The following is a 14,548-nucleotide window of genomic DNA, read 5'->3' as shown; positions in this document are numbered from 1 at the left end:
ATTGTGGGTGGAAAACCGCATGGAACTTCTGTTTGATCCCTAATCTTTTCAGGACATACTTAATAACTTCCCCAACAAAATGAGGTCCGTTATCACTCCATAAAAGTCTGCAAACACCAACCCTAGGGAAAAATTCTTTCAAAAGCACCTTCGCTGTGGTAATGGCAGTATTATCCTTTGTGGGGTACGCCTCTATCCATTTACTGAAGGCACAAACCACCATCAAGACATACTTTAAATTGTTGCAGCGTTCAAGCTGAATATAATCCATTTGTAGAACTTCAAAAGGTGCAGTTGGTGTAGCAAACCCTCCTGCAGGAGTACGTGTCCCTTTTCCAGGATTGTATTGTAAGCAGATCAAACAAGACTGTACTACTCTCTTAGCTGTACTGGAAATTTCTGTATGCTCCCAAACTTGCGTAAGCAACTTCGTTATTGTTGAAGCTCCAACATGTGCCAGCCCATGTGCCATCTGAACCATAGGTTGTACAAAAGCTATAGGCAATTTCCATTTATCCATCTGCTTATTCAGCCAACAGCCCTCATCATCCAATTCTCTATCTTTAGACCATTGCTCACGTTCTTTCACAGAAGCAGATTTCTGTATATCTAATATGTCTTGTTTAGCATTATGCCAACGTTCAGCTTGTGACTTCACTACATACATAGAAGTAGTACTTCGCTGCATCGCAGTCTCACGTGCTACACGGTCTGCAAGAGCATTACCTTGCCCTATCTTATCGGTCACTTTCTTATGTGCACTACATTTCACAATAGCTAGTTTATTTGGATATGTCAATGCAGTCAAGAGGTTATGCACTAATTCTCCGTGCATTATCTGCATCCCGTGGGATGTGAGAAAACCTCCCTCCTTCCAAAGCAAACCAAAATCATGAGCCACTCCAAAAGCATAGCGGCTGTCTGTATAAATGTTCACACTTAAATCAGTACTAAGCTCACATGCTCGTGTCAAAGCTATTAGTTCAGCTGCTTGAGCTGACTTCTGTGGTATACGAGCTGTCTCCACTACCGTGTGTATTGTGGTGATTGCATATACAGCTGAGGTCGTACCATCTGGCAACTTCAAACAAGACCCATCAACCCACAGTTCCCCGTCTACATCTAAAAGGGGCGTATCTTGTAAATCAACACGACCCTTTGTCTGTTCTTCGGTAAGGAATATACAATCATGTGTTTCTTGTGACTGAGGCTGAGTCACCGGATATGGCAACAAAGTAGCTGGATTTAGTGTCGCACATCTCTTCAGTGTAATGTGAGGAGCCAACAATGTCAACTCATAACCTGTCATACGGGCGCTAGTTAAATGTTGTGTCTTTGTTTGATTTAAAAGAGCATCAACCGCATGGGGTACTAGCACCAACAGCTTATGTGACAAAACTATCCCTTCACTCTGACGTATTGACACAGCTGTTGCGGCAACTGAACGAAAACACCCAGGCAACGCTCGAGCAACAGGATCAAGTACTGCTGAAAAATATGCACAGGGACACTGCTTATCGCCATGTGTCTGTACTAAAACTGACAATGCACATCCATCTTTCTCATGTACATAAAGTGCAAAAGGCTTCATGTAATCTGGAGTACCTAACACTGGTGCAGAACAAAGGGCTTGTCGCAGCTGCCGGAAAGCAGTCTCACATTCATCTGTCCATGGGAGGGGCATTGGAGTATCTTTAGTCAAAAGTGCTAGCAAAGGATTGACAATGTGTGAAAACCCTAATATCCATTGCCTACAAAAAGAAGTAAGACCAAGGAATGCATGAACATCTTTCTGAATAGAGGGTACTGGTGTGTCTAAAATCGCTTGAATATGATCTGATGTAAGTGCACGGCTCTCCTTAGACAAAAGGTGACTTAAATAGGTTACCCTTGGTCTACAATATTGCAATTTCTTTCGTGACACTTTATGATGGTGTGAAGCTAGAAAAGAAAGTAAGGACAAAGTGCACTTTTCACATTGCTCCGGGGTATCAGCTGCCAACAAAATATCATCAACATATTGTATGAGAGCCACACCTTCAGGTAAAACAAAAGAATCAAGGTGTCCAAAGTCATAGTACAAGAACTAATTGCTCCCTCAACTTCATCATAAAAGGCGGCTGGATTTTTCCGCGGGTCAGGTAATGCTGTTTTAAGTGCCATTACATCTGCCCTATTCCAAGGAATATACACCCAATTATAAATAAAATAACCCTTAGCATCAACAGAAGTTTTATCATCACTTGTACCCAATCCTTTAGGTGGAACATACAAAGGCGCGGCCTCCCGCATTGGTTTCGCATGAACTATCATAATCTTATCTGTTCCAAAGATGGAAGCTTGCGCCCCTTCGGTTTGAGATGCTCGTGCAACTGCGTCCGCAGCCCTTTTCTCTTCTTGCAAACGGACTACCACAATACATAATTTCATTAAACGCCTGATTGCATCAGCCACCTGGGAGAAAACAAAAAGACCATCACGCATTTGCTTACGATCAGCTGCTACATCATCGGGCTCTAACTCATCAGAATATTTCCGATATAGTTCAATAACTTCTGAGCCAAATGCCTCAGTAAAATATAGCTGCTCCTTTTCTGTCCACTCTTTCATGTCGTCTAAAAGTTCAGAAGCAGAAACAACGCAACGAATTGTTTTACGAGCAATAGATCTAAGCTCAGCCGCACGGTCAGCAGGCAGCATAGAGCGACTGTCCCGCATCTTCTGTTGCTCCGAACTGGAGACTTTAGGTAACTCATGAGGGGCAGAAGGGACGACATACGGAGGTGGAGGGCAATCTAGTAACAATAAATCATCATGTGGTTTATTAAGGATAGGATAGAGAGGTTGCCTAACAGTATATTGGCCAGTTACCTGTAGCTTACGTTCTTTCTCCTCTAGCTCCTTTAAGTCATTTATTTCTTTCTTTCTCATTTCCAATGCTTTCACATATACATTCTTCCGCTGCTCTTTCTCAAGCAAGGCTTGCTCACGCTTCACTCGTCCACGCGCTTCTTTCTCCCACATTCGTACACAGTCAAACATATCTTGCCTAGACTTTCTCTTACACATACATTGTTCCACATACTCAATCTTTCGCAAATCAAATGACCCATGCATAGGCCAGCGTAACTCAGGATCCGCGCGGGTGTATTTATTCCATAATGTGCTGTACATTATAGAAGAAAGACCATGTTTAACATACATATCTCTATTTTGCGTCCCCTCTGGTGGTGCCGGTTGCGATTCTTCCAGTCTCAAATTGGTACCTTTACAAAAGCAACACATCCTACGAAGTGCGCTAAAAACAGGCATGCCAAAAATAGTGCAGAATATGCAATATTATAATCAAAGTAGCACTTAAGGTGCCGTTCAAATCAAAATCAAATTGGAGAAAATTCTCCTCATTACCTGCCTATAAAAATTGCAATTTATATATCAAATCCAAAGAATACAAATTGACTAGTCACCCAAATCACGAAAGCCACAGTAAGTAGTGCTAACTACATTACCAAACACAGGCATCAAAACCCACAGAAAGTGCCGTAAAACGGCTCTTACCAATAACAGGGTGTCCAGGTTCCAACTCCCAAGTTCTAAAATCGACCAAATGGTCACTGCATGACGAATGAACAAAAAGGATCTCAGTCGAGGATCGGCGCCACCTGGATGGTCAAGTCAGAAGGAAGGGAAAAACGCTGTGGTTGCCAAGACTCGGGTCTCCTCAGGCATTGATCGTCCGCAGCGAGATTCCAATCCTTCGTCGCGACCAATCCGTTGGGCATCCGAGTCGCCGATGAGTCCCTGTTCTGGCGCCAATTTGTTGAAGTAAGCCTCAGCAAGGCCTACTAGTGCAAGGGGTTCACCTTTCTCTGCACAAAGTCCTCAGACCATGTAGGTAGAAGTTGGCACGGAAACTGGAATAAAAGACAAAAGTTTATTAACCTCATGAGGTGGTACTACAGTTCAGACAGCACCCTTGGGTAATGTCTGAAGTAGCACACTGAACTGAGAGAGCATGGTCCTTTTTTACCCATGCAGGGGCTAAAAGGAGGTGGTACAATTATGGAAACAAGACTTGTATACATGTAAGGTCATGTGGAAAATGCACAGTCGACAGGTAGGAGGAGCTAACAGTTTCCAAGGACTAACAGCTGCAGACCTTACTGAGCATGTGCAAAAGTAAGAGAGGCTAAATATAACTTGTCACTAGGCAGATTTCAAGAGCAGTTAACAGAAAGGTAGGACAGAGCACATGGTGAGCACATGGCAGCATGTAGCAAAGAAAATGACTGCCATGAATACAAAATGGATTCTGCAAAATGTTTACAATAGTAACTAAATACAAGATGTCTTCTGCTAATGCTTAATCTAATCACTGCTAAATTACAACAGGAGGATGGAAAAGAGAGTGACACACACATGTGACATGCAACACCCCCACCCTCAACAACACCCACACACACATATCCAGTAACATCACAGATACACCCCATCACCCCCTGGAAGAATGCAAGGCCAAAACAAAATGAGTTTAATTAGTGTAATATTCAAACAATCAGATAGCCCAAGAGAACAGCAAATAATCAGTATACACAAATATTTATAGCAAGTACACAAGTCCGTACACTGTCCCATGAAATGTCCGTGGACCAGTGGTCCCAAAAAGCATGAGCGAAGCCCACACATGACACCTGCCTCAAAACTGAGAGAACACTGCAAGAGCATCAGGTTGAAAAAAAAACAGGCACCTAGGGGGAAAGGGAGGGGGGGCACCTCAGCCGGATGATGGTACGACCCCACTGCTCCTTGAGGGGGACACCATGCCCACTGATTGGTCCTGGGGAGTGCAAATCTACAGTCTCGCAAGTCTCTTAAGTGGGTGGTTTGCCCACTGCTTGGCCCTGGGGAGTGCAAAGACACAGTCTCTCAAGTCTCTCAAGTGGGTGATTTGCCCACTGCTTGGTCTTGGGGATTGCAAAGCCACAGTCTCTCTAGTCTCTCAAGTGGGTGGTTTGCCCACTTCTTGGTCCTGGGGAGTGCAAAGCCACAGTCTCTAAAGTCTCCCAAGTAGGTGGGTTGCACACTGCTTGGTCCTGGAGAGTGCAAGGCCACAGTATCTCTAGTGGATGCCTTCTCCACTGGCTTTGGAGAGGGCTTTGTGCCCAGAGTGCTTCATCCTGTCAAGGACTGGGTTAGTGGATGCTTTTCTCCACTGGTTCTGGAGGGGGCTTTGTGCCCAGTGATGCTGCACCTGGGGTGTGGCAGTTGTCTTCGTCTCACCTGGGTGTCTCAGCCATGCGATGTACCTGGAACAGGTACCATGATACTCCATGGAGGCAGACCCACACTCCATCCTGCGCCGACATAGGCTGCCAATTGCTGTTTCGTGTCAGTGCTGGAGGTGGTGTCTCAAGTGGAGTGTCCAGAGTCCAGGACGTCACCTGCAGACTCTGATGGCTGCACCCCGGGGATGGGGCTGAGGTCCGATAGAGTGGCATCGGCTGTGCACGTGGCGGTGCTGATGGTGGTGCAGGTGGCGGTGTCTGCGGTGGAGATGCTGCTAGTGCTGGCTGTGGTGCAAGTGACTGTTGCGGTGGATGGAGACACCATACCTTCTCCGGCAGCCTCGGATGGCGGAGCCTTGGGAAGGATGCGGCAGACTGACGGTGTGGCAGTGGCGGTGCAGGTGGCGGTCAGAGCAGCGGTGGTGACTGTGGTGCATGCGGCTGCCATCCCTGACGATTTGGTGGTCACCAGCCCCTCACCAGGAGACATCGTGCCCAGAGGTGATGTGCCCTTTGGCTTGTGGCCCTTCCCCTTCTTGAAAGTCGCTGCAGATACTTTGGCACTGTCCACTTGGTGTTTGGGCGAGGCCTTGCTGGGTGGGTGGTGTGACTGTCTCCTGTTGGAAGCCGGCCCCTTTTTCACCTTTGCAGGTGGTGGATTAGGGTGGTCCTTCTTTTCAGTCGGTGGCACACTGGGACCACAGCGGATGCAGATTTGGTGGCTGAGGTGCTGGGCTGGGATCTAGACATCCTGGCCCTAGGTGAAGGACAGGGGGAGGTGTAGGGAAGAGGTAAAAGTTAGCTAGGAAAAGGTTTTTTGACACACTGGGAAGGAAGATGGACAGGGTTTGGGAGTGGAGAAAGAGGTGGTGGTTGTAGGAGGTGTATGTCTGCTGAGTTTGGGTGAAGGTGCATGGGTTGGAGGTTGTTGTCAGGTGGATGGCTGTTGAGTGGGTATGTGCCTGCATTTGTGTACTTTGGGAGGAGGGCTTACAGACACACTGAGAGAGGACAAAGGGGATGTGTGAATGGCAGTGGGGGTGGTGATTGCACATGAGCAGTGTGTAGTAACGGACATTCTGGTGATGGAGGTAATGGCTGAGGATGTAGTGCATGCAGGTGTGAGTGGATACGAGACTGGGAGGGAGGTGGAAGATGTGGAGGAGGGGGACACAGTGGAGGCAGTGGATGTTGGTGTGTCTGCATGGGTATGGTGCTTGTGTGAGTACCTGTGGGATGTGTGGTGTTTATGTTTTCCTGATGGTGTGCTTGGGATAGGCTGAGTTAGAGGGGATTGGGTCTGGGTAGTGGAAGTTGGAGGGGGGAGGCTGGACACAGGGACAATGGCTGCCATCAGTGCTGATACCAGAGCCTGAAATGCTCTCTGTTGGGCCGCCACGCCAGAATGAATGCTCTCCAGATATGTATTTTTTTGCTGTAAATGCCTCTCGACACCCTGGATGGCATTCAGAATGATTGACTGCCCAACAGTGAGGGATCTCAGGAAGTCAATAGCCTCCTGGCTGAGGGCAGCAGGGCTGACTGGGGCAGGGCCTGAGGTGCCTTGGGCGAAGTAGATGCGCACCCTCCTGGGTGAGCGGGAATGGGATACATGTTGAGGGGCTGCTGGGAGGGCGGTGCTGGTAGGGGGGGTGGCGGCTGTACATGTTGTTGCGGTGGGCACAGAGGTGCCTGCCACCGCAAGGAAGCTTCCATCAGAGGAGGAGTCGCTGTCGCTGGTTTCCCCTCCTGTCCCTGTCGTAGAGCTCCCATCGCCCTCCGTCCCACTGGTGCCTTCAGACCCCGTAGATTCACCCTAATGGGCCATGTGAGATGCAGCTCCCTCTGTTGCCGGTGCCTCTGCACCTCCGCCAGATGATGCAAATGCACACAAGGACAGAGTGACGAAACAAGAAGGGGGGGGAAGACAGAAGACACAAATGGTCAATGCCAGCAACACTACTACTGGTGGCGGACACAACACACAGGGAGCAGCCCTATGCAGTAGGCCATGCACCAGCAGTTAGTAGGAAAATCACCTGCCCATGGCGTACTATGCCTAACACTATTTGCTGCACACCTGGAACCCACAGGGGCCTGCCTAGTTGTAGATGTCCACCAACACTATTGGGGTCGGAGTGCCTCAGAGCCTGCCCAACAAGAGACCTACCCTACCAAGTTCGCCCTGGCCTAGGGGAACCCACAGCCCACATCCCCCACCCAGACACTTTGTAAAGTGCACAGAGTCAGCTGAATGACACTCTACTCACCCCCTTGTGGCTGCTGTGATGGCCTCAAGCGCCCATCCAACTCCCGATATGCAACCACCAAGATACGGAACATCAGGGGGGTCATGGTGCGACGGGCACCTCTTTCACGTTCGGAGGCCATCCCCAGCTGGGCCTCCGCCGTCTTCTTGCTCCAGTGGCGCAGGTCCTCCCATCTCTTGCGGCAGTGGGTGCTCCATCTATGATAGACCCCCAGGGTCCTCACTTCCTTGGCGATGGCACACCAAATACCCTTCTTCTGGTGGATGCTGACCTAGAGGAAAGGTACAGGATGAAAGGAAATTACTCTCCCATCCTGACCGTCATACTCATTGCCCACCAGTTCCCTCCCATGCCCTGACGCACATACACTCACCATCCTCACATTCAGGCCATATATCTTCCATCCACACCACTCAAAACAGGCATTTCCCATGCATCATGCTCACAGTGTACTCACCTGTTTGTCTGGAGGACCGTGGAGTAGCGTGTACTGGGGGAGGACCCCATCCACCAGTTTGTCCAACTCCTCTGCGGTGAAGGCAGGGGCCCTTTCCCCAGACACTGTAGCCATTGTCGCTTCCAGACTGAGGTTACAGCAGCACTTGCAGTGTAGGTCCTCTCCCTTTGAAGGTCAGGTATCAAGTGAGTGAACAGATATAAAATGGTGGTCACGTCCGCGGCCGTTCGTACCGTCACCGCCGGCGTACATCGTCATTGGCTCCTGGAACCCATAAGGCCCAATGATAACCATTGCTAAATTGCGTGGCGGTCTTCAACCGCCTACCGCGACGCTACACAACACCAGCGCAGTTATCTAATTTCCCCTTGTCCCTCCTTACAGGTCAGGCAGCCGCCATTTCAGGGGGGCACATGGCATGGCACCTAACTGCGTCACAGCACAATTTGGCAGATATACAGACAAACTACGCCACACACGGATTTACTCACATTACTGAAAACACACTTGTGCAAACTATGTGGTACATGACCCTCTGCTCACCATTCTCCTCCATAGGGCACATCCGTTGGGACAGATGATGAGATGGCGTCATCCTCCGGTATTCAGACCCCTGGTGGACCTGTCGACAATGGAAGACAGACACATCATTATCACCTACAGACTTGATCGTTCCACAATCCAAGACCTGTGTTTCCAATTGGAGCCAGACCTGATGTCAGCTATCCGCCATCCCACAGGAATACCCCCTCTAGTGCAGGTCCTGTCAGTGCTCCATTTCCTGGCAAGTGGCTCCTTTCAAACTACAGTGGCCATGGCATCAGGGACGTCTCAGCCAATGTTTTCTAGCATGTTGACCAGAGTGTTGTCAGGCTTGCTGAAACACATGCGCAGCTATATCGTTTTCCACCAGGTGGAGGATTTGCCCACAGTGAAAGCTAACTTTTATGCCCTGGGACATATCCCCAACATCATTGGTGCCATTGATGGTACACGTGTGGCAATTGTCTCCCCCCGCTGAAATGAACAGGTGTACAGAAATCGAAAAAGCTACCATTCCATGAATGTGCAGATGGTGTGTTTGGCGGACCAGTACATCTCTCATGTGAATGCCAAGTATCCTGGCTTTGTGCATGACACTTACATTTTGAGGAATAGCAGTATCCCTTATGTGATGGGCCAACTCCAGAGGCACCGGGTGTGGCTAATAGGTGAGCCTAAGGTCCCCAAACAGTATGAATAGGTGTCTGGGTGTGGGGTCATCCCTAAGGGTTAGTGTGTGTCTAACAGATATCCCTCGACATTTGCAGGTGACTCTGGTTACCCCCACCTCTCATGGCTACTGACCCCAGTGAGGAATGCCAGGACAAGGGCAGAGGAACGCTACAATGAGGCACATGGGCGAACTAGGCATATTATTGAAAGGACGTTCGGCCTCCTGAAGGCCAGATTCCAACAGAACAGGTGGCTCCCTATACTACTCATCAAAGAAGCTGTGCCAGATAATCGTGGCATGCTGCATGTTGCACAACCTGGCATTGCATTGCCAGGTGCCTTTTCTGCTGGAGGATGGGCCTGTTGATGGTCTTGTGGCAGCGGTGGAGCCTGAGGACAGTGAGGAAGAGGAGGCAGAGGAAGAAGATATTGAAACCGAGCAAACATCATCATGCAGTACTTCCAGTGACACACAGGTAACAAACTGGAACTGCTCCTCTCATATCTGACTACTGTAGGACATTGTATAAGTCAGCCTCTTAACCTCTGTCTATGAACACTGACAGTTCACTTTGGCTTTCCTTTTCACAGATCTGGGTACCTCATTCTGCCTTCTGCTATATTTACTGCTGCCCAACAACTGTCATACATTGGTATGAGCAAATGAACATTTACATTGATATTTGTGGATGATGTTGTAATTATACATTTGTGAAAGAACAGACTGACTCCAGATTGGTTTGTGATTCAAGGGTGTTTATTTATGGGCTAATGTGTATAGGGGTATGTGGTGAAGGTGGAGGAAGGTCCATAGTAGAGTCCAGTCTCTTGGTATCACAGGTGCATTGTCCAAGGGGGCATAGGAAGGGGAACAATGTCAGTTCAAGGTGGACAGGGTGACAGAGTGGGACACGAGGGTGACATTCAGCAGAGTCTTATTTCCTGGCGGGGGTCTTGGCAATGCTCTCTGGCTTCTGCCTGGATCGCAGGGACCGTTTGCGGGGTGGTTCTCCTTCTGCAGGGGGTGGGGTGCTGGTGGCCTGTTGTTCCTGTGGTGGGGCCTCCTGCCACTAACGCCAGCGGAGGTTGAAGGCTGTTCATCGGTTGGGCTGGTGTCAGGGGCCCGGTGGTAGGCCACTGTCTCCCTCATGGTGTTTGCCATGTCTGCCAGCACCCCTGCAATGGTGACCAGGGTGGTGTTAATGGACTTCAAGTCCTCTCTGATCCCCATGTACTGTCCCTCCTGCAGCCGCTGGGTCTCCTTAAACTTGGCCAGTACTGTGCCCATGGTCTCCTGGGAATGGTGGTATGCTCCCATGATGTTTGAGAGTGACTTGTGGAGAGTGGGTTCCCTTGGCCTGTCCTCCCCCTGTTGCACAGCCGTCCTCCCAGCTTCCCTGTTGTACTGTGCCTCTGTCCCCTGAACAAGATGCCCACTGCCACTGACCCCAGGTCCCTGATTTTCTTGGGTTAGTTGGTTTGCTAGGGGTCCCTGTAGTGGTGGACACACTGCTGATTGACGTATCCTAGTGACAGTGGCATGGGCCCTCTGGGTGGGGTGCTGTGGTGGTGTTTCCTGAGGAGGGAGGTTCTGTGGTGGGTTGGGACTGTGGCAGGGGAACGGACTGTCCAGACGTCACTGATGGGCTGGGCTGGTTATCTTGATCCTGGCGTGCAGAGCTCCTGTCATCACTGTGGGCCTCTTCTGTGGGCGGTCTGGATATGGCTGGCACCTCCTGTCCAGTGACGTTGGGTAGGGGTCCTGTTGGGGTGTAAATGCATTGTTATTTTATCTGTGTGTGCCATCTTGTGCAATGGGTGTGTTTCCCTCTATTACTGTGCTTGCAAAATCGCCTTTGCCCTTCTGTGAGTGGTGATTGTGTGCCCTGGGTGAGTCTCTCTCTTGGACATGCTTTGGTGATGGGTGTCCATGCATGTGTGTGAGTGGTGTCCATGCATTGGTGTTGTATGCAGGGCTTGGTATTGGGATGGTTGGGTTGTGATAGTGGGGTTTATGTGAGGTGGTGGAGTGATGGGGGTGAGGGTGGGGTAGGAGTTTAGATGGCATGCAGGTAGGGTGGGAGATATATTAGTAAAGATTTGACTTAACAGAGTCCAATCCTCCTGCTACTCCTGTGAGGCCCTCAGGATGCATGATTGCCAAGACTTGTGTCTCCCATGTTGTTAGTTGTGGGGAGGAGGTGGGGGTCCACCGCCAGTCCTCTGTACGGCTACCTGGTGTCTGGATACCATGGAATGTACCTTCCCCCGTAGGTCATTCCACCTCTCCCTGATGTCATCCTGTGTTCTTGGATGCTGCCCCACGGCGTTGACCCTGTCCACTATTCTCCGCCATAGCTCCATCTTCCTTGCAATGGACGTCTGCTGCACTTGTGATCCGAATAGCTGTGGCTCTACCCGGATGATTTCCTCCACCATGACCCTGAGCTCCTCCTCAGAAAACCTGGGGTGTCTTTGAGGTGCCATGATGTTGTGTGAGTGATGTGTGAGGTGATGTTAGTTGTGATGTGTGGGGTTATGTGTTGGGGTGTGTGGTGTTTTGTGCATGGATGGTGTATGAGTGATGGTGTTGTGTGCCTCTGGATGCTGGTCTGGCCATTGCTTTTCTGTCTCTGTGCTTATTCAAAATGTTTCATTGTAAGGGTTTGTGGGTTATGTGGGTGTGTGTTTTATAGTGTTGTGAGTGTGTGGCTGTGGTGTGTGTATGTGTGTCAGGTGTGGGTATTTATAATTGTCCAATGTGGTTGTGTTTTGTAAGTGTGTGTATATTTTGAGCGCGGCGATGTGTACCACCAATGGTTTACCGCAGTTGAAAGACCACCATGTTGATTCGTGGGTCGTGATAGTGCGGGCGTATTCCTGTTGGCGTGACGGTGTGGGTTTTGGTACTGCCAGTTTATCACTGACCTTTGGTGTGGCTGACTTGTGTGGGTGTCTGTATTGTGGAGGATTTCTCAGTGTGGGTCATAATACCTGTAGCAGATTTCCACTGCGGACACGGTATGTTGGCGGCTGCCGGCATGGCAGTCAGCAGGATTTACCGCCAGGGTTTCAATGAGGGCCATAGTGTCCTCTGAATATAATCTACTTGACCTGTACTCACCTGTTGGTATTTATACAGGGCGGTCATCATACTGGCCTCTTATTCCAGTCCAAATAGGTGTGGAAAACATTGAGCCCCTAAACTTTTTCCCACACACACAATGGAGCTCCTTTTGTTTGTTTCACTTGAAAGAGATCAATAGCATCACCAATAACATCTTTGGGATGTTGTGGATGGATACTAAAGTGTTCATATATTTCTTCTGATTTGTATCTCTCCACTTGTTCAATCTGTAGACTTGATGGTAATGTTCATCATCCATAGAACAACAGCGGCAATTTTGTAATAGATGTTTTTTTCTTTCAGGTATAATGTGCCTTTTTTTACTTTACTAACATTTACTAACTCTTGAGTGATTTTTTGTTTTGTTTTGGTAGACACCATTTACTAGAATGATTAGTGGTTCATTCATCAATATCTCTCTCTACACCCACTGTTTCAACATTTAATTGTAAACCTAAAGTTAAGAAGGACTTTCTGTAGCTTTGTTGGTGGTAGTTTCACACTCTTTGGTTCTAAACAAACAATTGCTTGCAAAGGGTGCATTGAATGTATGAGAATGTAATCATAAATATTTAATTGTTGTAGTTCTTCTGGAATTGATACCAATTCTAACTTGTTATGTGTTCCTCAGGCTGGCATTTTGTTGTCCTCTAACTCAGAACAATACTTACATATAATTTGCCGTATTTACAATTCAAAGCGATCCTCCACAAATAAATATACTCCACATTTTTGCCACTTCTCTCTGTTCTCCTGTTCAGTTTTTGAGAATATAACAACATTGCAAGTTTGGCTTTTGTAGTGAGTATGTTGACAATGAATGCAAACACAGTTTGGTTTCTCTGAAGAAACTGTATTAAACTTTGCAATCTCGTGTGTAATTTTTTCAATACTAATACCTGTGCCCTGTTCCTTTACCCATACAGAAACTAACTCCTCATTTTCCCTAGACTCCGCTTCAGGGCCAAAGAAACAAAACTAAACATCTGCACAAATGTTTTCTACCTCTGCTAGCGTACCATGGAATATAGCTCAATTCACTTCTCCTAAATATAAGGTTGGAGTTTTCGCAAAGTGAAGACTCCTAAATACATTTCACATTTTAGTGTGATGAGCAGCTAACACCCTGAAGTGATGAAAGGTGCTGCTATACAATTTCTTTGATAAACAAGTCAGTGACGGTCTCTGTAAATTAGTATTATCCCTAACTTGGCAGGTTTCTAATCTTTGCAAAATTGTAGTTTTCTGCTTAACTCTTCTATCCGGAACTTACTGTTGAAAATGTCTTAACATGAACAGTGTAAATACTGCTGCAGTTCCATTTGTATATGGGGGCTGTTTATGTCTTCCTTGTATCTCTTCAGCTTTCACTTCCGCTACATTCCTAGGAACCATTGCCTTTTTTGCATTGGGAGTTCCATCTTTGGCCTCATGACAACGACCAGTTGTATCAACTGCATGCCCCAATGTAGTCTCTTGAAAGCAACTTTCTTCATTAAAGAAAGTCTCTGTACTAGATGTGTGCTTGTATTCACCTTTAAACATCTTGCAAAAATTAGTTTTATTAATAAGCCTTTTTTTAAAGCTTTTATCTTCATAGAATATATTGTTTTATCTAGTGTCCTCATTCTGTTCGATATCAATATGAATAGTTTCCTTTTCACAGCAAGTGCTTTGTCAATTACAGTCTCAATATGTTGCTTTTGCTTAAGTGCAGCACTTTCCCTCTTATACTTCTTCATGTTTCCTTGCAAATTCTGTATTCCTCTAGATCAAATCATTATAACTTGTATCTCCTAAAATTGTTTCTGTCTCTATGTCAAATTCCCTGTTTTCTTTAAATGTTTCCCAGTTTCAAAATCATGTACTCCTTGCTGTTTGTCAACAGATTTCAAACTTCCCTTCTTAATTTACACCTTTCCCTCAATTAGCATTTTTAGAGTATTTTCTGAAAATCTTTAATACTCTTACCAGCTACTGTATTTTTCCTCTGCACACTCCCCACCTTATCTTCCCTTTTACTCTCAATTTAAATATAAGTAGATATCTGGAAATCAAATAAAGTATACATTTAACTCAACTGACTATAGCATTTAATCAGTTAGTGTAAGCAACTAAGGGCCAGATGTATCATGGAGGCCTTTTGCGATTCGGAAATAGCGATTTTTAAGAAATCGCTATTTCCGACTCGCAA

The sequence above is a fragment of the Pleurodeles waltl genome, chromosome 10, assembly GCF_031143425.1.
Source record: "Pleurodeles waltl isolate 20211129_DDA chromosome 10, aPleWal1.hap1.20221129, whole genome shotgun sequence".
Classification (NCBI taxonomy): domain Eukaryota; kingdom Metazoa; phylum Chordata; class Amphibia; order Caudata; family Salamandridae; genus Pleurodeles; species Pleurodeles waltl.
Note: the sequence above shows the minus strand (reverse complement) of the source record.